This window comes from Procambarus clarkii, chromosome 94 (assembly GCF_040958095.1).
Source record: "Procambarus clarkii isolate CNS0578487 chromosome 94, FALCON_Pclarkii_2.0, whole genome shotgun sequence".
NCBI classification, from domain to species: Eukaryota; Metazoa; Arthropoda; class Malacostraca; order Decapoda; family Cambaridae; genus Procambarus; species Procambarus clarkii.
The window spans coordinates 12,885,574-12,908,434 of NC_091243.1; the positions used below are offsets into that span (position 1 = coordinate 12,885,574).

The 22,861-nt window shown below is 46.5% G+C and overlaps 1 protein-coding gene across 1 annotated transcript in view; it reads left to right on the top strand.

Moving 5' to 3' along the window:
- Positions 1-22,324: 22,324 nt before the first annotated feature.
- The window catches only part of LOC123747424 (transcription factor ets-4), a 104,868-nt gene continuing 104,331 nt past the window's right edge, over positions 22,325-22,861 (top strand). The window contains exon 1 of the mRNA XM_069319889.1: positions 22,325-22,584. The gene's annotated coding sequence lies outside the window, so the exon portion shown is untranslated. The remainder of the gene's footprint in view (positions 22,585-22,861) is intronic.

The following is a 22,861-nucleotide window of genomic DNA, read 5'->3' on the forward strand; positions in this document are numbered from 1 at the left end:
GATAAGCGCAAACTAGCGTTCTTTAAGCGCAGATTAACGCATCTTAATCCAACAAGATTGAAGTGTAGATATACGCATGCTCATCCGGCATGAAGTGCACATACGCATTTTTGTGCATACTTCAAGTGCAGATTTCTTGAAGAACTTTTGAGTGCAGATTTGGTGATAGCGACAGTGCGTGCAGGTTGAGTGCGATCTAGCCAGGGCTTGGGTGGTGGTGGTTGGGCCGCAATATCTGCCACAGGTGATCCGCGGTAGACGAGACAAGCTCTGGGCTGAACCCGTCTTGAGAAAGCCCAAAAGGCCCCGTATTCTGGTCCGTAAATATCAGTCATGCTTTATAGCTCTCGTGAAAACTGATTAGGCGCTCGGGGTACGAGGCCGTTCGTGGGGGGGAAGGCTTTATTTAGTCTGATTTACAGATCGATGGAGAGGAATTTGTTTACCGTTAAATGGGTATAATATTGTATGGTGTGTTTGTCGGTCTTACCAGCGAAGGAAAGCCAATATTTGCGTGATGTGTTCGAGAGACTGGTTGAGCCGAAGTCGGTAGCGAAGACTGGGACACAGACACGGTCTTAACTGTGTTGTTTCGTTTTTTTTAAGATGGCCATTTATCAAGATATATTTAGATTTTTTGGTTATCAGAATATAACAGATTGGATGATTATGGCGGGAATAAACTTCCTGCGATGTATGTTGACCAGACCACACACTAGAAGGTGAAGGGACGACGACGTTTCGGTCCGTCCTGGACCATTCTCAAGTTGATTGTGATGAGGAGGTAGAGACAGGCAATAAATAGGCAAATTCCTGCGATGTATGTAATGACCATGGTCTGTGAGTTGTTGTGGTTGAGTGGGTGGGGTGTGGGCGGTGTGAGGGTGGGTGTGTGGGCAGGGGTGAGGGTGGGTGTGTGAGGGTGGGTGTATGGGCAGGGGTGAGGGTGGGTGTGTGGGCGGTGTGTGAGGGGTGGGGTGAGGGGTGGCTGCCTCACCAGGACCTCTGAGGAGTGTGTGTAGGTCACCAGTGACCCCTCGCGGCTCCCTGACAGAACCGGACGGTACAAGGGGCCGGACATATCTCCAGATGTCTTTGTTGGCTGCTCTTGCTGGCCACATCAGCGCCTCTGACATCCCTTCGCTGGTAACTTTATTTATTATATATATAATTTATGTATTTATTATGCCTACAGTGTTGCTAATTTATTTCTACAATACAGTTAACACTCCAAAAACACACTACAATATGTGTGTGTGTGTGTGTGTGTGTGCGTGTGTGTGTGTGTGTGTGTGTGTGTGTGTGTGTGTGTGTGTGTGTGTGTGTGTGTGTGTGTGTGTGTGTGTGTGTGTGGGTGTTAGAAGAAATGTATATAGTAGATATAATAGAGAAAAAATAGATTGGTTAGAAAGGCGAGATCCAAGAGCTAATAGCTCGATCCAGCAGACACAAATAGTAAATACAGAAATCACATTGAAGTGATATATAGCAATGAGAGAATCCAGTATAGGCCTATAGGTGGGTGCGACTTTTTTTACAAGTTCTGTTGGTCTAGTGGTAGAGTACGCGACTGGCAATGCCGGAGCCGTAGGTTCGAACCGTACCTATAGTCGTAGTGGATATTCTCACAGTTAACACTCATAAACTGTCAACAAAGATTTCAGATTAATACATGACCGCTTCATTGGTTCATTATCTGCCTCATAGCTTAGTTCGCTCATAAGCTGCAGAGGAAATTGCCTTCTCCCAATATGAATGCCATTTAAAATTAATTAATAATCCTTTTTCAAAAGGACGCTGATGCTCAATATATCGCGTACTGTGTCGCCCGTCTCGACACTCTGACAACTGAAGTGGACAAGAGTAGTTAAGCTTGTTTGTCACTGCTGTGTCTACCATCCTCTCTGTCTCCTGTCTACCTTCACAGACTCTCTCTGTCTCTCTGTATCTACGCATCTCTCTATCTCTGAATCAATCCATCTATATATATATCATAATTATCAAGGTCTGAAAGCTAAGTTTCTGTCTCCTATACAGAGACTCAGTATTGGGATTTATGCACTTAGTTCATTTATTCAGTTTAAGAGCATTTTAAGAGCGTTTTAAGAGCATGTGTGTGAATGAGTGATGCTGGCCTATTAGAGGCCTATATTGGCCTATTAGAGGCAGCTCTTGTTTATACCTTGTCACTCTTATTCTTGTGTCTGTCAAACATTTGCTTGAAACAATGCTGCTTCCCCCACGTCCATTTTGAAGCCGTTGGGATGTTGATGCTGTTTACTTAACACAGGTGAGAGTTGAAGGCTATTTATCTATCAATGTTTATAGGACCAAACTTCACCTCCTTGGACCCCTGAATGGGACACCTCTTGCCACGATGGGATGAGTGTGTATTCATTTAGTTGAGCCTGCGAGGGGTTGAGTGTTGGCTCTTTGGTCCCGCCTCTTAACTGTCAATCAGCTAAAATACAGATTCCTGAGCCTACTGGGCTCTATCATATCTACACTTGAAGCTGTGTATGGAGTCAGCCTCCACCACATCACTGCATAATGCATTCAATTTGTCTACTACTCTGACACTGAAAAAATTCTTTCTAACGTCTCTTTGGGCACTCAATTTCCACCTGTGTCCCCTAGTGCGCGTGCCCCTTGTGTTAAATAGTCTGTCTTTATCTGTGTGTGTGTGTGTGTGTGAGTGTGTGTGTGTGTGTGTGTGTGTGTAGTCTGTCTCAAGACTTCCACAGTATGACGAACACACGTACTGTTTACCTCAAGAGAGACAAATATATTTTTTGAGAGCAGAAAGGATGAATTATTCACGAAGTATAGGAAGAATTCCGGGAACAAAGTTAGAATTGAAGACGTGAGAAAGTTACAGTGGTTGAAAAATAGAAAGTTGTTGACAAGGCCAATAGAGGTGAGTTGGCTCGAAAGGTCATTGGAATAGAGCTTGGTTAAACAGTTGGACTGTTCGGAACAACTGCTGAAAAACACCAGGGAAGAACAGGGTGTGTTGTGGAATGGCAGACCTCAGTTAGTTTTAAAAGGAAAATTGTCACGTCATCAATACTGCAATTATTACAAACATGAAAATCTGGATTTTGCGAGAAAACTTCGAGAAAAAATTAACTTTTCTTGACTAATATTTTGGTCAAGAAAATTTGGACAAGTAAATTTTGGTCAAGAAAATTTGGACAAGTAAATTTTGGTCAAGAAAATTTGGACAAGTAAATTTTGGTCAAGAAAATTTGGACAAGTAAATTTTGGTCAAGAAAAACTCGCATTTCTTGACTAATATTTTGGAAACAATTAAACCAGCACGCTCGTTATTTTGTCAACAATTCACCTTTTTAATAGTTTTGTATTAATATATTATATATAATCAAACATATCGTACGAAAGATTGTCTACAATGCTATTAGACTTTCGCTTGAATTGTCAAGAGTCCGAAGGTGTGTGATATCGTAGCACCAAGCTTCCATCACCAACCATTTCATGCGTCTGAAGCCAAATTATTGAATTTCCATTCGTTCCTCACATTAAGCAAGGAAGGGCTGGTTACTGGTCTCCTGAGTAGCTGTGAGCACAGAGGAACCAGGGGAGAGAGAGAGAGAGAGACGAGATTGTCTTCACACCACAGCTGGTAATTCTCTAATCGCAGTCTATACCAATAATTCTTACCAGTTAATCTTTAATATACATATTCTCTTATTACAGTCTTATCGAGTGACTATTTGGCGCTAATATTCAGTAAGGAAGTAGAGAGAGAGAGTCGATGGTGAACGCGGTTCTTGTCAATAGTGTGAGTGAAATATTTATCCCATATTGACGACTCATGATCCGGTGTTAGATACATAACAGAAGCCGAGGGAATACAGTATATTTTCCTGTTAGAGAACATTTTTAGCCGACTCTCTTGTTTACTGCAGTTCCTCCCCTGGTAGTTCCTCCCCTGGTAGTTCCTCCCCTGGTAGTTCCTCCCCTGGTAGTTCCTCCCCTGGTAGTTCCCTTCCCTGGTAGTTCCTTCCCTGGTAGTTCCTCCCCTGGTAGTTCCCTTCCCTGGTAGTTCCTTCCCTGGTAGTTCCTCCCCTGGTAGTTCCTCCCCTGGTAGTTCCCTTCCCTGGTAGTTCCTTCCCTGGTAGTTCCTCCCCTGGTAGTTCCTCCCCTGGTAGTTCCTTCCCTGGTAGTTCCTCCCCTGGTAGTTCCTCCCCTGGTAGTTCCCTTCCCTGGGAGACTGGGGCTGGTCTTATTTTTTGTTCGTGTTCTTTTTTTATATTTTTCTTGTTGTTTGTGTTCTGTGTTCTCTTTGTTCTTCATTACCCCTGACGTGAGGGGTAATGAAGCTGTTTCGTAAACTTTCAGAGAATCAGATATAAACCGCCAATTATGGGAACTCTCTAATGAGTCGATCTAATTAGACAAGCCGTCAGCATTTGTGAACTATTTTTAGGGAACTAAGTATGCTCTCAGTAGACTTATTTGCTCCATCAACTTTGTGGAGATAAAAATGTTCGGTTGAAAGTGAAAATAAACGGTAGGTCAATGTACAGCTTAATAAGCTTCCTCTCTGGGAGTTACCGACCCGCTGCCATACGTCATCTTCACCCTCCCTCGTCAGGATTATGGCATGAGGTTGAGGTTATGAGGCATGAAGCTATGAGGTTATGAGGCATGAGGTTATGAGGCATGAAGTTATGGCACTCTGTGTCTCAGCTTGAGGCAGCCTGTGAGCTAATTATGCAGTAAATCCTGCTTCAACCCTCACCAGGTATTTAACAGTTCGTGGAAAATACAAAACAGCAAAAGTGGCTTAATGATAACAAGATCACACACTAGAAGGTGAAGGGACGACGACGTTTCGGTCCGTCCTGGACCATTCTCAAGTCACAATCGACTTGAGAATGGTCCAGGACGGACCGAAAGGTCGTCGTCCCTTCACCTTCTAGTGTGTAGTCTTATCATCATACTTTAACCACGTTATTGTGACTCATCGCCTGCAAAAAGTGGCCTAGTTTGTGAAATACAAAAGTACAAAATAAGTCACAATAACGTGGATGAAACACTTGTAAAGTGACAACATCACGAGTCTATGATCAAGCAGGTACACAAGTGCTTACAAACCTCTACATCTTTTCTCAATCTTTACCGGTCATGTTTACATATATTGAAGAGTTCATGGGTACCGAAGCACCAGGGAGGCTGCTTATAACAATAATAAGATTTGATTGGGAAGTTTCGACGCTCGTCAACTGTTTAATAAATGTAAACAAAGCCGCTAAAGATTGAGGAAAGATATATAAGTATTTGCTTACCTGCTTGTTGAATCCTGGCCCCCAGAACGGACCGAAACTGCGTCACTTTCTTGTCATTTAACACAAGTGGATCATATATGTTTAGAAGCAAGTTTGGCCAAGTAGACGCATTTCGACGTACATTTCCTACCGCTGTCCAACGCAGGCAACTTCCAACCAAGTTTCTTATCCTGAAATACTAAGTTTCCTTCTTGTATGCATCTCTTCTGATCTTTCAGTGTGTATTTCTAGCCCTGTTGCCTCTGTTGGTGCTCTTCTGTACATAGTTAACTGTATTTTTTACACTCCAGCCTGCTTTTTTTCGTGTTTTTCCTCACAGCATTCTCTGCTAAATTATTGGCTGTTATTCCCCTCCTGCCTCTTTATTCCTTGGTGACGGCTGCGTGTCTCCTCGTTCCCGGTACAGCTCTGCATGTCTCCTCGTTCCCGGTACAGCTCTGCATGTCTCCTCGTTCCCGGTACAGCTCTGCATGTCTCCTCGTTCCCGGTACAGCTCTGCATGTCTCCTCGTTCCCGGTACAGCTCTGCATGTCTCCTCGTTCCCGGTACAGCTCTGCATGTCTCCTCGTTCCCGGTACAGCTCTGCATGTCTCCTCGTTCCCGGTACAGCTCTGCATGTCTCCTCGTTCCCGGTACAGCTCTGCATGTCTCCTCGTTCCCGGTACAGCTCTGCATGTCTCCTCGTTCCCGGTACAGCTCTGCATGTCTCCTCGTTCCCGGTACAGCTCTGCATGTCTCCTCGTTCCCGGTACAGCTCTGCATGTCTCCTCGTTCCCGGTACAGCTCTGTTAGGTCTTCTCCAGGGCGTTTAGGACGCTTCTTTCCACCATTGCAAATGTCTAAGGTAATACTTTATTACAATGAGATTCCCTTGTGTGTTGAATGGTCTCCAGTCCTGGCTTTCATGGTGTCTTGAATTTGCTGACACTCCCACTGTGGGTACGAAGACCTGAAAGCAGTGTTGTTTGTGTGTGTGTGTGTGTGTGTGTGTGTGTGTGTGTGTGTGTGTGTGTGTGTAGTGTGTGTGTGTGTGTGTGTGTGTAGTGTGTGTGTGTGTGTGTGTGTAGTGTGTGTGTGTGTGTGTGTGTGTGTGTAGTGTGTGTGTGTGTGTGTGTGTGTGTGTGTGTGTGTGTGTGTGTGTGTGTGTGTGTGTGTGTGTGTGTGTGTGTGTGTGTGTGTGTGTGTGTGTACTCACCTAGTTGTACTCACCTAGTTGTGTTTGCGGGGGTTGAGCTCTGGCTCTTTGGTCCCGCCTCTCAACCGTCAATCAACAGGTGTACAGATTCCTGAGCCTATCGGGCTCTGTCATATCTACACTTGAAACTGTGTATGGAGTCAGCCTCCACCACATCATCCCCTAATGCATTCCATTTGTCAACCACTCTGACACTAAAAAAGTTCTTTCTAATATCTCTGTGGCTCATTTGGGCACTCAGTTTCCACCTGTGTCCCCTTGTGCGTGTTCCCCTTGTGTGTGTGTGTGTGTGTGTGTGTGTGTGTGTATGTGTGTGTGTGTGTGTGTGTGTGTGTGTGTAGTGTGTGTGTGTCGGTATATATGTCTGTTCATCATGCAGTGATCGTTTCTGTCTCTTTGTGTCTGTGTTTATATGTATATATAACTATCTTAATGTATGTCTTGCTGTCTGTATGTCTCTATGCATGTTTGCCTTTCAGTCTGTTTATCTCACTATATTCCAGTTCACGTCTGTGTGTGTATATGCAAAGTATGCATATACGTGTTTGTGTATGTATATAAACTTGCCGGACAGCGGCCAAAGTGATCCCTCGCCAGTTATTGTTCAAAACGTTATCAATCTCTGAAGATCAATTGATTGAACACTTTTGAAGAGTAGCCTTTCCGGATGGTAATTACTCACTGACTTTTATCATGAGTGAGAACACTGTGGTTGTTAGCAAACAGTAACAACACCGGTAGTTGCATTACGGGCTATTCATGCCCGTGCTACCTTTTGGGTGGCATAATCTTCATCAATCATCAGTTAATCGGTAGTTGTAGTTACATTTCGCAACAGTTGTGGGAGAAGTTGTAGCAGCAGCAGCAGCAGCAGCAGTAGCAGCAGCAGCAGCAGCAGCAGCAGCAGTAGCAGTAGCAGCAGCAGCAGTAGTAGCAGCAGCAGCAGCAGCAGCAGCAGCAGCAGCAGCAGCAGCAGCAGTAGCAGCAGCAGCAGCAGCAGTAGCAGCAGCAGCAGCAGCAGCAGAAAAAGGAACAGAAGAAGCAACACAGACGTTTCTCGCTACGGTATTGCATTCGAGAACGGACTAACAGAATGTGTTTGATCTGATCAAGTTGAAGAGGTTAGTTGACTGGTAGTTTCGGACCATCCGCACGCCCTGGTTAGTGTGCTGCCGTTACGCGATTGTTAATTATATAATATATATATATATTGTGACGGTAACGCGTTGGTGTTCGGCTGTTCAAAGCTAGGGGTATGGCCTCGTCACATAGTATAAAAAAAAAATAGAAAATCTGGAATTTCGTCTGTGGTAAGGTAAGGAGAAGACACACAAAACACAAGTAAATTTTAACAATGAAATTTTAATTACGTTAAATAAATCAAAACATGAATAAAATGGACAAACAAATTCGTATAATAAAATCAATCAAAATAATAAGAATAATTAAATGACACAATGAAAAGTTACGTTAAGACAAGTGAGCAAAATAACAAGAAGTGCAATAGACAAGTAAATGAGAGGTGCGGGAATATCGGCTTTAAGCTATCACCTCTCTTAGTACACATACGCCAAAGCTTATGTCTAGCAGGGAGAAGTGTTAACTGTGTGAAAGCACTGAATATTCTGAGGACTGAGGTCGTGGCGGCCCCAGACATCAAGTAGTATGGTGGGCGAGTGCAGTTGCAGCCAGACCGGCGACCAATCAGCGAGGAGCCGGCAGCAAGACGGGTAGTTTGGCGGTTTGAGTCTGAGCAGGTGTCCCTGGCTGCATACGTTTTGCTCTCTGGCAAACCTTGCTGGTGTTGTTGTCGTTGTTGGACATTTCTTCCATAGTAGTTTTATATAGATGTAACGACGTATTTGTGGAGGGAAGAGCAGGCTCAATCTCTTGAAGGAGATTATTGTCACAACTCTCCCCCGAAGCCTGCGGTTCTGGAAGAAGTACGTCGTTATGTGGTGGAGTAATGGATGGAGTCGCTTCTACTTCATAAACTCTGGAGAGATCATGGGCTAAGATGTTGTCGGAATCTTGGTATAGCGTGTCTCCAGGTTGAATTTCTGCAGTTAGCAAGCCCATAGTAGAAGACGTTGAGATGAGAAGTGGGCGTGCTGCAGGAGGTGTAGGGTGGTGTGGTCCGTGTTGATGGTGGACCGAGCACTTTTCAGGTGTGGAGTGAAGTGCTGGAGCTTCAGGATGAGGAAGAGTAGCTCCTTGCCAATTGTTCCGTAGTTCCTTGTAGCAGTAGTCGCTGACAGGTGTATTCTCCTCGCCTCGTTGCTGCATCACGACACCACCAACGTCGGTACCACTGGCGTCGACATGGAGGATGAAGGGCTTATCTGACGAGGTGAGAGTGGAATTAGAATATGGCAAAGGAGCACGATTATTATCCTGAAAGTATTTGGGAAGATCATTAAGGATTTCGGAATTAGAAAGCGCTGACTCCTTGTCAGTGCTTTCGGGAGGAGAAGCTGGGAAGGTCTCACTGTGGATGTAGGGTTCTGTGAAGGTGGAATAGTTAATTAGGACAGTGGGAGGAGTACCATTATATTGCTTCAGGAGGTTGACGTGGCACAGCTGGGTCTTCCGCCGCCTATCTGGAGTCTCTATTACGTAGTTGTTGTTATTCCTGCACTCTTTGACGCGGTAGGGTCCTGAAAACCTGTTTTGGAAAGGTGAACCTGGGATAGGGAAGTATGCAAGGACGAAGTCTCCCGGCTTGAATTTTCTTACTTTGCTGGTCTGGTCGTAATGAGTCTTCATTCTCTCCTGGGCTTTCAATAGATTATCATGGGCAAAACGGTGGACTCTCTCTAGAATGTGTTGAAGGTTTTGAAGAAACTGGGGCACATTCTGATGCTTACTGAAGGTGGCATCTCGGAGAGAGTCTTTGAAAGCCTTAAGGGGAGTACGGCACTTACGGCCGTAGAGCATCTCATAAGGAGATACTCCTAGGGACTCATTGGGGAGACTTCTGAAAATACACATTATAAGGTCAATCTGCTTATCCCAATCCTTAGAGGTTTCACTACAAAACTTTTTCAAGAGTGCTTTGATAGTCTGATGACTACGTTCAAGAGAACCCTGTGAAGCAGGATGATAGGGGCTGGACAATACCTGTTTGATGTTGAACTCCTCCAGTGTCCTTTTGAAGAGATCACTGGTGAAGTTGGTACCACAGTCGCTCTGAATCTCCCTGGGAAATCCGTATTGAGTGAAGATCTTCAATAGATGTTTTATAACCGTAGCAGCCGTGATGTTCTTCACTGGAACTGCTATGGGAAATCTGGTGGTAGGACACAGGATGGTTAGGATGTAGGCGTTACCCGAACTGGTCCGAGGTAAAGGACCAACACAGTCTATTATGAGTCTGTGGAAAGGTTCCGCAGGCACCTGTATGGGAATCAGTGGCGCTCTGGGAATGGAGATGTTCGGTTTGCCTGCCATCTGACATATATGACACTGTTTTACGTACTGTTTGACGCTATTTACCATACCTGGCCAGTAGTAGTCTTGACGAATTCCATGGTAAGTCTTGTTGAAGCCGTAGTGGGAGAGTGCTCCGTGGGCCAGGTGTAGAATAGTGGGCCGCAGGCTGGTAGGAATCACAAGTTGGTCGATGTTGGCCCAATCGTCCTCCTCCTTCAGTTTACTGGGTCTATATCTGCGGTAGAGCAAGTCGTTCTCTAGGAAGAAGCCAGGAATACTGTCGGGTTGAGTCTCAGCCTGGAAAAACAATGGTGTTAAAGTAAGATCTTCCCTCTGCAACTTACGGAACTCCAACTTGGTCAGATGCGGGGGTAGTTTCTGAGGGTCTTGAGGGACAGCGGAAGCAGTAGAGTCAGCTGGCTGTGGACGTGCGGCTTGTGCACGGGTGGTCACGAGAACCGGAGGAGAAACTTCATCACTCTCTTGAACCTCTACTGGAACATACTCTAGAATAGGGTTACTTGGCACAGAGTTACACACCTGGGGTTTGTCCATGACGATCAGGTTGGTCGGTTGCAGGTCTTCTGCCAAGTCGTTGCCTAGGAGAAGTTGCACTCCAGGCATGGGAAAAGGCTTTTCCCTGACGGCGACTTGGACTTCTCCGTTCACGTAGGGACAATCCAGGTGGACTCGGGCGAGAGGGTATGGAGTGGTAGCAGTGAGGTCAGTGATGAAGACAGTTTCTCCGGTGTAGACGATGTTGGGCACAGCCGACTTCAAGATGATCGATTGAAGAGCCGCTGTGTCCCTCAAGATCTTCAATTTGAAACGTCCCTCCGGATTTGAACCGTTGGCAGAGACAGTTCCAGTATACAGGTGGTTACTGAAAAGAGAAAGATCATTAACATTAACACCAACATTCATCACAGGCTTACCGGACTTAGGAGGAGTTGGTTTGGGTTTTTGTTGGTCAGTGGTTCCCTTGTATTGAGACTTACCACACTTGTCTATGGTATGTCCATAGAGTCTACAATACTTGCAGTACAGTTGTGAACCAGCTTGATCGGGGCTCACTTTCTCGTAACTGTACCACGACTTCTTACTGGAGGATGGTTCGGGTGTCAGCCGGTGGATGAGGCTGTAAGTGTCAGCCGACTTAGCACACTTCAGGTAGTCGGTTTCTTCTTTATCTGCTAAGTAGAGGCGGACAGGAGGCGGCACACGTCTCAAGAATTCTTCAACAAGCATCAGGTTGACGAGTTCTGTAAAAGTAGAGACATGTGCTGCTTCCAGCCATTTCATGAAATATCTCCGTTTCGTGTTAGCAAACTCAAGGAAGGTAGTGGTACTTGCCTTCAGGTGGTCACGGAATTTCCTTCTATAACTTTCAGTAGAGAGGAGGTAGGCGTCCAACACTGCTTGTTTCAGAGTCGGGTAGTCATTCTCAGACGCCAGAGTACTGAGTGTGACTGCAGCTCTACCTGTAAGATGGACTCTGAGAAGTGTGGCCCATTGGTCGACATGCCAACTGAGTTGATTAGCAAGGGTTTCAAAGGTGGTAAAGAACACATCAACTTCTGCTTCTACAAAGGATGGCATTAACTTACTTGCATGTGATATATTAAAACTGACGGGAAGATTGGCAGTAGCTTGTTGGCGTTGAGTGAAGTGTGAAGTTTCCAAGGCGATTTCTCGTTGACGACACTCTAGAGCCAGAGTCGCTTGTTGCTTGTCATGTTCGCGTTGCATCTCCAACTCGCGTTGTTTGGTTTCAAGCTGTACGCGTTCCCGTTCACAGAGTAATGCGACCTCACGTTCGTGTTCTTCTCTCCTCAAGGCGGCCTCGCGTTCTTGTTCTTCTCTCCTCAAAGCAGCTTCGCGTTCTCTGAGGGTGATTTCTCGTTCTTGTTCTTCCCTCCGTATGGCAGCTGTTCGTTCTTGTTGTTCGAGGGCTTCCCTTTGCTGTTCGCGGGCGTCCCTTTGCTGCTCACGTTCAATCTTGGCCAGCTCCAGTTTGAGTTTCATCGTTGCCAAGTCAGTTTTATCTGCAATATAGTAAGTTTCATGAGTTTCAGAGTCTATCTTACCTTGCTCTAAATAGTAATCCAGCAACAGGTTGTGTAGGTCATTTTTGTTGGCTTGGTAGGGAACTTCTAGTTGATACTCATGTGCAAGAGTTTGTAATTCAGTCTTCTTGGCACGACTTAAAGTCCCTATTTCACCTGCTGGATTTACACGGAAAGCTTGGAGACGAAACATGGTGAAATTAGCAAATAAAGGTACAACGAATATTCAATAGTGAATGTCAGAAACAGGACAACGTGGCAACTGGTACCTATCCTGTGAGATCTTTAACAATTAAAGTTAAGTAAAAGATGTTAAATGATTAAATTAAATCAAGGGCGCAGGAAATCTTGTACCCGGTACTCATGTAAGAGGATAAGGGCAAGAAAATCCTACTAACAAATGAAACAGTTTCGAAAACAAATGAAACAGTAAATTGCCTCAAAAGTAAAATTGGTAGTCCAAGGATGTAGGCATACCTTGCCAAGTCTCTATAGGACATAAAGCAAGTTTTTCCTACTTAAATTAATATGATACTTACAGAATTAACGAACTTTTGCGCTCTGAAAAAGTAAGCTAATTCCCTACCGTTGTATGTATCATCATCTCTGACTGACGTGTAGGGGTGCGAGGTGTCAACTGGTGACGAGAACTGCTGCTGAGGTCCCAATTCAGCAACTAAAGTTCGAACTAGAGGAACTATGGCCCTCTTTGTCCTCCTACAGTCAGATTGCAGAAGATTGGGTACTCTTGACCCGGGGCAGACCACAGTACCAGGGTACCAATATGATGATCTGTCAAAATGAGAAATATCCAAGGGACAAAGATGGTAAACACGAGTAATAACACGGAGGGAGAGAAGACCAATTAAGAGTATGACTGAGGCCTACAGTCACCACGTAATCCAAAGTTGTCTCACCTTCACCATATGTTACTCTCGTAATGCACAATACACCGCACCATATAAAAAATGAAATTGGATATGAAAAATAGTAAAAGCTACGTTAACAAAGTTAAATACGCTTACCATTAATTACCACTTGGCACCAGTACCTGAGTGAAGCTCCTAGGACAGGCCCCCATATAATATGTGACGGTAACGCGTTGGTGTTCGGCTGTTCAAAGCTAGGGGTATGGCCTCGTCACATAGTATAAAAAAAAAATAGAAAATCTGGAACTTCGTCTGTGGTAAGGTAAGGAGAAGACACACAAAACACAAGTAAATTTTAACAATGAAATTTTAATTACGTTAAATAAATCAAAACATGAATAAAATGGACAAACAAATTCGTATAATAAAATCAATCAAAATAATAAGAATAATTAAATGACACAATGAAAAGTTATGTTAAGACAAGTGAGCAAAATAACAAGAAGTGCAATAGACAAGTAAATGAGAGGTGCGGGAATATCGGCTTTAAGCTATCACCTCTCTTAGTACACGTACGCCAAAGCTTACGTCTAGCAGGGAGAAGTGTTAACTGTGTGAAAGCACTGAATATTCTGAGGACTGAGGTCGTGGCGGCCCCAGACATCAAGTAGTATGGTGGGCGAGTGCAGTTGCAGCCAGACCGGCGACCAATCAGCGAGGAGCCGGCAGCAAGACGGGTAGTTTGGCGGTTTGAGTCTGAGCAGGTGTCCCTGGCTGCATACGTTTTGCTCTCTGGCAAACCTTGCTGGTGTTGTTGTCGTTGTTGGACATTTCTTCCATAGTAGTTTTATATAGATGTAACGACGTATTTGTGGAGGGAAGAGCAGGCTCAATCTCTTGAAGGAGATTATTGTCACAATATATATATATATATATATATATATATATATATATATATATATATATATATATATATATATATATATATATATATATATATATATATATATATATATATATATATATATAATATATATATATATTGTCTTCCTCAATCTAATTTTCCATTTAATGTAACATCTTGTTTTCATTTAAGGTTTTATTTGTGCTTTCATTTCCGGTTTCATTTAAATCCAATTCAATTTTATCATCGCTCTCTCACTCGCTTTCATTCTGTTGTCTTTTTTTTCTTCTATATCACCAAGCGCTGTTTGTCATGTTATTACCGTGATCAGAAGATCACGTTGGTGTACGAGATCCTATAGTGGTAAGATTAACGAGCATTTAACCAAAATGTTGTTAATCCAGCTACCATGACTAACAAAAATAAATCTCCATATTACTTACAAATGATAATGTTAAAATTTATATTGAACAGCACTGCATCCTTTGTCTGTGTTCGAGTCTTACCCTCCTATATAATATCCTATATTAGTCTCGCTTTCCCATATAATATCCTATATTAGTCTCACCCACTGTTACGGTGCCCTCTCCTATTTCTTTCGTTTGCCGGCTTAAAGAGTCATATCAGCTCTCCCTACTGATTCTCTGAGGTTCAGGGAGTCTAATGATATATGTGGCGACCAGACCGGCTGCCATTTAATGGAAGGAGGTTATATTATAAGTTGTAAATAAAGGAAAATTGGCGCCCTGTTATAAAATGAAACAGTATCCCCTACGGCAGATATGACCTTTTGGAAGGGAGACAAGCCGATCGCGGATTGGCCGACGTAGGTCGCGGGCGACAAATCAGGGCCCGCCATGACGTCACCGAGTGCCCCGGGCGGCGCCAACGTCAGAGTTGTACTGACCGTGGAAGCGACAGGACGTGCCTCGGTCTGCTCTCAAAGATTGGAGGCTCTGCAAGCCTTGTTCAGTGGATTGAGCTGGCCTGCGCAGCCTACCACAGTTATTGGAGACCCTGCGCTTCTGGGAAGCAAAAGAGGAACCAAGTTCAGTGAGCAGAGAAGTGCCCAAACTTGGAAAATAGTCGGCGACGACGCTGGGCGGCGCCGCTGGCTGGACGTTGAGGTCTGGAAGGTGGGCGAGCAAGCTAGCTGTGACTGGGGTCACATCCACTGAGAATCTTGGAAGGACGACACCGTGCCTAGGACAAGGAGCGACGCCCTGTGGGAGAGGCGAGTGTGGGGAAAAATAGTGATTAGCTCAGCGCCCATCGATGGACCAGGATTGGGGCAGCTGAATCTCAGGGATTGGAACGGCGACGACGCGAAGGCTTCACGACACCTGAGGACCTGTGGAACGCCCTGGATCGTCGAGGATCGACCCAAGGAAGCGTGGGAACCTCACACCATCGAGGGACAGGCGTCGTGAGCCAGGAGTGTAAGGTAGATCATTTTTCCCTCCCATTACCCCTTGTATGAGTAGGCTAGTTAGGCCACAATATTTACTCGTGTATGTGGCAGCAAGACTTTATTACTTTAATAGTAGAGTAGGCTGCAAGGCAGCTTGTGTCCAGGACTGTCAGAGAGGACAGTGTGTATGGATGGCAGGACAGTGAAGAAGAGGTGCCGACGTGTTGAAGAGGCCCTCCTGTGAGAGTGTGAGACTCCTGTCTTCCTGCCCAGTAGAAGGAGCGTTGGATGGTCGTGGAAGAAGAGGCTGACGATCTCCAGACTCATTATCCATATTCCATATTCATGTATTACTTGTGATTGTGTGTGTGTGTTCATGTAATTTGCATCAGTAAATCCACACATTTTATTACTGTGTTTGAGTGTGCCTCCATTTGTGATATTTCTCTATGAGCATACATTTCTGGCTACAAATAATATATAATACACCCACTGAACTGCATTGCTGGGATGCAGATACAATAACCCAGCTGGCGACCTTGCTAAGAGGAAGATAGAGAAGACAGGCGGGAAAGGAGTTCCTGCAACCTTTTTTGTCTGGCAGGCAAGACTCAGGGAGGTTATGGTTATAGGTAAGCCTGAGTCTTCCTTCACTCCCCCACGGGTCTAGGCCGGAACTGTTAACAGCAGTTTCCCCGTGTCTGACTGAAGGGCTTCCAGGGTGAATCAGTGGCACCCCTTTGTGGTGGAAGCAAAGACCTGCGGAGGTGGGCATTGTTGGTCCTCTCTTGTGTGACCAAGGAGACTCCGGTGAATCCAGGGAGTCGGAGGGGCTGAGTATTTGGGCCTTTGAGCCCCTAGCAGCCGAGTGTTAGCAGAGCCCCGGACCGCCCACCCCCACGTGACAAGAGAACTGGCGACCTTGCCAGGATTCGAACCCCAGTAGCCAAGAACTGGGAACCTCCTCAGGAAGCGTGGATCAAGCTAGAGTGTGGACCAAATTTCAAGACAAGTGTTGCCAGGGTACTAATACAGTGTGGCCAGTGAATTCAGTAGTACTGTTACTCAACCGGCTAAGGGACTGAAACGGTGAAATTAGTGCCTATTAACTTGTCTGTGCTGTCGTGTATGCTCAATGATATAGAGATGGAGGAGGACAAAGTAAAGAAATTTATTGACACAAGGGACGAGAGAATTTTGGAAGAGTGTACCAAGGCCCAGCTCCAACAAGTGGCAAACCACTTTGGGATCAGGTTGAGGACGACTAAGGTAGCGGAGCGAAGGATAGAGATCATGGCACAGCTCACAGCTCGAGAGGAAGCGACGGGAGAGGAGCCATCTCAAGAGGAGCCGTCCCGAGGAGAGCCGTCGCAAGGTGAACCGTCCCGACTAGGGCCACCCCAAGCGCCTACCAGTGTGGAGAGAATTCACAGTGAACATGGGAGCAGTGGAAGGTCCAGCTGTAGTAAGAGGAGCCTGCAACTGGAAATAATGAAGATGCAACTGGAAGCCCAGCTGCGACGAGAGGAGAGAGAAGCACAAATGCAGCGAGAGGAACGTGCGGCTGAGCTGCAGCGAGAGGAACGTGCGGCTGAGCTGCAGCGAGAGGAACGTGCGGCTGAGCTGCAGCGAGAGGAACGTGCGGCTGAGCTGCAGCGAGAGGAACGTGCGGCTGAGCTGCAGCGAGAGGAACGTGTGGCTGAGCTGCAGCAAGAGGAACGTGCGGCTGAGCTGCAGCGAGAGGAGCGAGAAGCTCGGCTGCAGCGGGAAGAAGGAGAGAGACAACTGCGACTGGAGGAGATAAGGGCAAAGAAAGAAGTCGAATTGCGTCGCGTTGAACGTGGTCTGCACTCACTACCTGCACGGCGGGATGACCTCAAGGTAAGGGAACGTGACTTACCTACGTTCGAACCACAAGAAGCTGAGGCGTTCTTCGAACACTTTGAACGGATAGCAACTCTGAAGGAGTGGCCGGAAGATGATTGGGCTGCTCTGGTCCAGGGCAGGTTGACTGGTGAGGCCCGGGAAGCCTATAACATGCTGGACCTAGAGGAGTGTACTAGTTATGACGCGATTAAGAATGCGGTTCTCCATTCATTCCGGCTGACTCCGGAGATGTACCGGAAGCGGTTCAGAGAGTGTACAAGAGCGTCGGGAAAGACTTACGCCGAGACCGCCAGGGATATGGAACGGAAATTCCTACGATGGTTGAAGGCGGAGGAAGCGGAGTCGGTGGATGATATCAAACGACTGATAGTGATGGAGAAGTTTATGTCAGTGCTCCATCCTGAGTTGCGAGTAAGGGTGAGAGAAGCAGGTATTAAGGACCTGAAGGCTGTAGCGGATCGAGCCGACATGCTGGAGGAGGCACTACATATCAGGAGGGAGGGGCCGCCCAGACACTCGCCTTACCCCAGGTCGGGAGGGAACCTTAGGAGTTCAGGAGGAGCGAGGACGGGTGGGAACTCTCCCAAGAGTAGTGTGCCCGATGAAGTAACGTGGTTCAAGAGCTCAAGGGACGCGGGGAGGAAGCCCCAAGCTGTGAGCAGTGGACCTAACTCGGGGGCAAGTGCTGCAGTCCCGGATACGACGACAAGGAGTCCAAGGAGGACACAGGGGACGTCTGCAAGTGGTACCGCCAGAGTGACTAGCGAGTGGCCGCCCAGGAGAGGCAGCCGATGCTACAACTGTGGCGTGAGAGGACATTATGCCCGCGAGTGTGAGGAGCACCAAAGGAATGTAGGATTAATGTTGGAAGAGGAGAGAGTGTTTGTTCACACCCCATATTATAGTGGACCCAACGTGAATGGTTGGGAAATGAAGTTGGGTGAACATCCCTTCGTTTTCGGGGCCAATGTGAAGTTTGGAAAGTCAGACCCAGTGGAGATTGCCGTGCTTCGAGATACGGGTGCTGACATAAGTATGGTGACCAGGAGTATTCTCCCCAAGGAATTTAATGATTCACCTGTGGGAGTGGTGAGGATACGCAGTGTGGGGGAGGAATACAGGTTGCCACTTCACGAAGTACAGCTGATTGCCGACTGCGGAGTCGAGAAAGCTATAGTAGCTGTAGCCCCTAAGTTACCCCTCAAGCATGTACAGATGGTGTTGGGTAATGACCTCGGAGGAGGCAGGATACAACCCGATTGGGCCAGGAGTGCCTATGTTGCAAGCAGCAGTACAACCCTGCCAGGTGAGGTATCGGTCGTTCCAGATGGTGGTGAGGAAGCCGACTTCGCCAGGGAAAACGTCGCCAGAGACGACGACAACGAGGGCGAGAGTGCAGAGAGGTCGTCGGAGGTTGTGGAAAACCCCGACGGGGACCTCCGACTAAGCCTGATGATGCGTGTGGAGGAGTGGCGAGGAGCAGCTGTACAAACGCCTGGAGCGGCGAAGAGGCTGCAGACCGCACTCCCTCCATACAGAAACGTGAATAAAGTAAGCTCAGTGGATGAGCGAACGGCAGTGAGGGGCAGAGTGGAGGAACCACGACGCAAGGCACCCTATGCCGGCCAGATGAATAGTGGTAGGTGCAAGACGAACCACCGTAGTGAGGTGAGCCACAGGGAGGTGGAAGAGCCCAACCACGAACCGAAGAAGACGTCTGCAGGGAAGAAAATCTCATGGAGGAGTGAAGATGTTCGTCGGGAACGAAGGAGCGAGTGGTATAGGAAAGGCAATACGAAGAAAGCAGGGAATAGGTACACCCAGGGTAGGCGCCAGCCTAACCAGAGGGGCATTGGGCCATCGCAAAAGCCTAGTGTGGAAGAGAGGAAGCTGCTGGATGGAGTACAGGTTACAAGTGCCACTGTGAGGAGACAACGCACCTACGGGAGAAGAGGAATCGAGAAGAGAGAAGATTGGCGAAGAGGAGATCATGAGAGGAAACATGGAGTACCTGTAGGACGCAGTGGAAATGCAAGACTATCTCGGAGTGCACGACGCGGTGGAGGCGCCGCATGCACTGAATCTTACAGTGGTAACGAGCCGTGGGAGTACACTCGTAGCCACGGAGAGGGGATTTCTTGTAGATGTTCAGGGAACACCCATCACACCCGGTACTATGCGAGGTGGAGATACAATGAGGCAAGTGACTGGCAAAGTGGTATGAGCCACGTCACCAACTGGAGGAGTGACACTTCAGGAACGGAGGGAGCAAGAGTATAGGTTGCCCTCTTGAGTGCTGCTCTTCCGATATGACTCTTATTTTAAGGGGAGGGGTATGTTACGGTGCCCTCTCCTATTTCTTTCGTTTGCCGGCTTAAAGAGTCATATCAGCTCTCCCTACTGATTCTCTGAGGTTCAGGGAGTCTAATGATATATGTGGCGACCAGACCGGCTGCCATTTAATGGAAGGAGGTTATATTATAAGTTGTAAATAAAGGAAAATTGGCGCCCTGTTATAAAATGAAACAGTATCCCCTACGGCAGATATGACCTTTTGGAAGGGAGACAAGCCGATCGCGGATTGGCCGACGTAGGTCGCGGGCGACAAATCAGGGCCCGCCATGACGTCACCGAGTGCCCCGGGCGGCGCCAACGTCAGAGTTGTACTGACCGTGGAAGCGACAGGACGCGCCTCGGTCTGCTCTCAAAGATTGGAGGCTCTGCAAGCCTTGTTCAGTGGATTGAGCTGGCCTGCGCAGCCTACCACAGTTATTGGAGACCCTGCGCTTCTGGGAAGCAAAAGAGGAACCAAGTTCAGTGAGCAGAGAAGTGCCCAAACTTGGAAAATAGTCGGCGACGACGCTGGGCGGCGCCGCTGGCTGGACGTTGAGGTCTGGAAGGTGGGCGAGCAAGCTAGCTGTGACTGGGGTCACATCCACTGAGAATCTTGGAAGGACGACACCGTGCCTAGGACAAGGAGCGACGCCCTGTGGGAGAGGCGAGTGTGGGGAAAAATAGTGATTAGCTCAGCGCCCATCGATGAACCAGGATTGGGGCAGCTGAATCTCAGGGATTGGAACGGCGACGACGCGAAGGCTTCACGACACCTGAGGACCTGTGGAACGCCCTGGATCGTCGAGGATCGACCCAAGGAAGCGTGGGAACCTCACACCATCGAGGGACAGGCGTCGTGAGCCAGGAGTGTAAGGTAGATCATTTTTCCCTCCCATTACCCCTTGTATGAGTAGGCTAGTTAGGCCACAATATTTACTCGTGTATGTGGCAGCAAGACTTTATTACTTTAATAGTAGAGTAGGCTGCAAGGCAGCTTGTGTCCAGGACTGTCAGAGAGGACAGTGTGTATGGATGGCAGGACAGTGAAGAAGAGGTGCCGACGTGTTGAAGAGGCCCTCCTGTGAGAGTGTGAGACTCCTGTCTTCCTGCCCAGTAGAAGGAGCGTTGGATGGTCGTGGAAGAAGAGGCTGACGATCTCCAGACTCATTATCCATATTCCATATTCATGTATTACTTGTGATTGTGTGTGTGTGTTCATGTAATTTGCATCAGTAAATCCACACATTTTATTACTGTGTTTGAGTGTGCCTCCATTTGTGATATTTCTCTATGAGCATACATTTCTGGCTACAAATAATATATAATACACCCACTGAACTGCATTGCTGGGATGCAGATACAATAACCCAGCTGGCGACCTTGCTAAGAGGAAGATAGAGAAGACAGGCGGGAAAGGAGTTCCTGCAACCTTTTTTGTCTGGCAGGCAAGACTCAGGGAGGTTATGGTTATAGGTAAGCCTGAGTCTTCCTTCACTCCCCCACGGGTCTAGGCCGGAACTGTTAACAGCAGTTTCCCCGTGTCTGACTGAAGGGCTTCCAGGGTGAATCAGTGGCACCCCTTTGTGGTGGAAGCAAAGACCTGCGGAGGTGGGCATTGTTGGTCCTCTCTTGTGTGACCAAGGAGACTCCGGTGAATCCAGGGAGTCGGAGGGGCTGAGTATTTGGGCCTTTGAGCCCCTAGCAGCCGAGTGTTAGCAGAGCCCCGGACCGCCCACCCCCACGTGACACCACCTACAGCAAATATAAATATTTATGAATAAAACGAACACATCTAACCGATCTTACACATGGCCTACTTCTACACAATTATACGTAGATTTATAATATACATTAATATAAATTTCGAGAAAATGTTTTTGGTTTCACTACCCGCTTAAAATGTATGAATACGCTGTTGAGGTCAGCGGTAGCTTGGACCAGCATCGCCGGTGGCCAGGATGTGGTCTGAGGCTGGAAGGAATTATTTGAACCCATCCGTAGGCTGTGCTTGTTCGAACTGCCGCATAGCCCAAGGGTGTTATCATGTATAATATTATACTGTGTGTGTTCCAACTATTTCTCCGATATAAATTGGTTTTATTATATATTGTATGTTTGTGTAAAGTAAGACCTAGATTAGAGTGTTATAACATTCATAACATTCTCTTGGCAACTATTGGTATTTCTAGTACGCTGGTGAAGCATTTAGAGACGTTAGGTTCGAACACAGGAAGTGAGAATATTTCAATCGTGAGTCGAGGAGAATTTGGATTCAAGATTATTTAGCCAATGTTTATAAGGACGCAATGAATTACTTGTATTTAAAGTACACGGGTGAAGTATTTAGGGAGGTGGGACGCGAATATAGGAAGTGAATGATTACATTTGGCCGGTGTTTTGAGATTGTGGAGCCGAGCACCACCTGGCTTCGAGCGGGTGTGTGAGCGGGTCACTCTGGACTCGAGAGGAAAACCTCTGAACCCTCTACTAAAGTAACTCAACTCGGCCTCATCAACGAAGGCCAAATGCTTGTTAATCCAGCCAGCAAACACTGGTATATGAAGGAACAACACTTTACACACTAACCACAACTGACGACGTGGGCTCTATTTTCGAACACTGCTTCAGTCACGTCCTCTGCTCGAATCACACCTCTCTAAATGAATCGCTTCTCTCTAAATGTTTATCCACGGACCGCAAATACGAATAATTGCCAACAGAACCTAATCTAAGCTAGGGTTAATTATTCAAAACATTCTAGTAATTAACTTATATTTGAAAACATGCAAATTTTGAATATGCAGTGTGTATTCAAAATTGAAAAATGCGTCTTTAGGGTCGGCAGCCGCTGATTGGGCGAGGCGAGCTTGAGGACAATTAGCGCGACTCAGATCATTAAAGTGTTAACTATGTACACTGTAGTGTGTGCTGTGGTGTGCGGCGGGTTATGTACTCAAGTGTACTGTAATCATTTTACTGTTGCCGCCGGATAAGAGACTCAAATAAGTGTTCAATTACAGTGATTTTTATTTGTTGTGTTTTGTAATGTTGACAAACATTTGCCGTGTTGTGAAAGGTAAATTATAATTGTGTTTCCACGGTGCTTTAATGACTCGTTCCTTTACTAGCATAGTTTAGAACTACGACGAGGGACAGAAATCCACCAATTTCGAGGTAAGTGCTAATTTTCTTGTTTTCATTGCTATAGTTAAGAGACGTAGCATACCCAGGATATGGGAGGTGTTGAGCACTTCTAATGTGCCATAATTACTATAGCGGAGACGTTAGTACAAGGTAGTTGGGCGTACCCGGAGAGTAACAACCTCTGCAGTTTAATAGACTCGTTGATAGTAATAAGCAAAGGTATTGAAACTTAACCCATTGTTGCGAAATGTTTGATTAACTTGGTAGCGTTACCTGAATTATATAAGAGAGTGATAACGAGATGTCT